General features: G+C 27.1%; 1 protein-coding gene across 1 annotated transcript in view; it reads right to left on the reverse strand.

Moving 5' to 3' along the window:
• Nucleotides 1-2,997, reverse strand: part of LOC107454306 (uncharacterized) — a 32,946-nt gene that overhangs the window by 19,211 nt on the left and 10,738 nt on the right. The window lies entirely within an intron of this gene.

Genomic DNA, 2,997 nt, shown 5'->3' on the forward strand with positions numbered 1-2,997 from the left:
ATATATAAAACAAAAAAAGTGCAATTTATAAACTTGTAAACCAAGTTATTATAAATCCCGATATGAGGCTATTAAATCATGTGAATATGAAACTCTACATCGAATTTAAAAAATGTGAAAAAACAAATAATGATGCATAATTTTTGGATCACGATGCATAACTTTTAAATCGCGCGATATTACAACCGCAAAAAAGAAACATGACTTTGGATTTTAAGCTCGCGTGAATACGAATTGCTACATAGCTTAAAAGCTTGTAAATACAAATCGCGATATTAGATTTTTAAATCTCATAAATAAGAATCGCAATGTACGATATTTAAATAGCGTAAATAAGAATCGTAATGCGCAACTTTTAAATCAGGTAAATACGAAAATCGATGATTGATATTAAAATCGTGTGAATAAGAATCAAAATATTTTCAGAGTCTGGACTTGGGATTTCTAAAAGGCTGAAACCTGAGAAAATAACTAATATAAGTAAAAATGCGGAAGGATTAGCAGCTAGAACGTAGTTCGAATTTTCTGTTTATCTTTGAAAATCGTAAATAAATATAATTATCTTACTTCAGCGACAGAATTTTTTTTTTAAAAAAAAGCGGGATATTTATTTTTAAAAAAAAACTAAACTTTTAGAGAATCAGAGGATTTGATAAAAAGGTTGAAATTCGAGAGACAAAAGCGAAAAAAATCTCATCCCTGTGTAAAGGTCAACCAGTTATATCCCAAAGAAATGATTTTTAGAGAAACTTCAGAGGGAGGAATGAGGACTTAAATAATTTCGCTCTGCGGAAAATTAAAATCCTCATAAAATATTTCAACTTGTGCAAAAAATTTTTTAGCAGAAATTAGCGGAAAAATCTGAAAAAAAGCGGAAATCGGCGAATCCGCGGAAGAATCTCATCCCTGGTTAATAAATCTAATGTAACTATGTTTTATTTATAGATCAAAAATAAGAAAATGTGTTATTTATTGAAGGGGTAAATCATGTGTTATTTTCTGAATATAAATTCATGTATCTAGTTTCAAAAGTTTAATTTAAAATTTTTAAATCATGTAATTATTAAATCATGTAAAATTTCTCATTCCATCAAAATTATATTATTGATAATCACCACAATTTCCCATTAGAAAATATATATTTTGTCTGAATTTTTTTGTGTGTTTGCCATTTTGCTATAAAAATTGCGACTAATAAAAAAATTTATAACAGTACATATTTTTACTTTCAGAAGAAAATAATATTTACTATTTATTGAAATAAAAAAATTGTATATCGCTAATAACCTGGAACTTGTAAAAATCGTAGAATCACTTTATTCCAAATAACGCTTCATATAACTTTTCCTCTGAATTCCTGTTCTTAATGTATGGGCAAATGTATATTTTGTAAACTCTATTTAAATAAAATTTGAGAGTAAAACAGAAAATTTCACAGTTAATGTTTTTAAATTTTTTAACAAATAACTCAAATATAATGTATTAAAAGCTTTTGAAAATTTTCCGATTTGTCGATTACTATATTTTAATGAAAGAAATACAGAATCATTTATTCAGGGGGAGGAGGGTTGATTATGAGACTGAAAAGCTGCCTAGTTCACTATCGAAGCTCGGTGTGGGGTAAATAATAATAATAAAGTATAATGTGTTTCTATTTTTATAAAACCAAAATTCAATGCATGCACATAATATTAATTCTTATCTTTCATTCCTGAACTTTTAGAATCGAAAGAAAGATCAAAGACGTATAGAGTTTTCCAAAATAAAATTCGCAAAACATTAAGAAAAAACTACAAGTGAAGAAAATTACTTATTCTACCATTAAGAAGAGGCTAAATTTTGTCTACTTTCTTTCGAAGGAACTGTCATTCCTTGAACCAATTAATGACCAGTTCTTTTTGAGGGGACTAAGGGCTTGCTTTTTTTCCACTTCGCATAATTAGGTAAATAGACGCCTTCATTGCAGGTGGCAGCACAAAGCTGTCTCAAATCTAATAACTAGCCAGCAACTAAAAAAACAACTGCCATCTTTTAATTTAAAACCTCATCCAAAAAATAGGTTATTGCCTATATTAAAAAGATGTGTTTTTTCACTCAAAAAAATTTTACGTACTTTCAAGCATATACATTTATTTAAACAAATCATAATTACAGAATATACACATACAGTCAAACCCGGCTAGATTGAACCTTCAAGGAACCGAAATTTCAGTTTACTATATCCGTACTGCAAACAATTTTAACTAATTTTTCCACACTGCTCAATTTTTTATACACATTATTTAAATAAATTAAATAGAAAGAAATTAAAAAAATGATTAAAAAACAATATGTAGAAAAAAAATGTGTTAACTTTTATTTATTATTAATCTTTGTCGTGCATACAAAAATATCAGTGATGGCCTTTAATTAGGGATAGGAAACTGAGATAGAAGCAAACAAGAAAAAATGCTTATGGTTACATTCCACTCAATAGATGGTTTTAAAAATAGGTATATGTATTTTATGTAGAAAGTTCCAAAAAATGAAGAAAAAAATCAGTTGAAGACACAAAAAAGTTCATAATATTAAATTTCCTCTCTTCTTTTGGTTAACAAAATCAAAACAAAATATTATTTTATATTTATAGTAAGCCATGGGAGTGAACCTCAAAATTCACTCAATCCGGTACTTCACTATAAACCATGTTCAACTCATGCAAACTCTGTGTGTATATATATACATTATGGTAAATATATCCTATATATTATGGTTAAATTATTTGAACTTATTCTAAAAAATTTCAAAATTATTTCACTCGCCTTTAAAAAAAAACAATATCTGGCATATTCAGGGATGAGAGTAGTCAGAAAGTAAAAAAGAGGAAATCCAATATATATATATATATATATATATATATACTGTAAAGGTGACAAAAAGAATAGTAGCATACGAGCACTTATGATCATTTCAGGAATAGAAAAAATAATAAACCTTCTTAAATCCATAAAAAATATT

The sequence above is a fragment of the Parasteatoda tepidariorum genome, chromosome 3 (assembly GCF_043381705.1).
Source record: "Parasteatoda tepidariorum isolate YZ-2023 chromosome 3, CAS_Ptep_4.0, whole genome shotgun sequence".
Classification (NCBI taxonomy): Eukaryota; Metazoa; Arthropoda; class Arachnida; order Araneae; family Theridiidae; genus Parasteatoda; species Parasteatoda tepidariorum.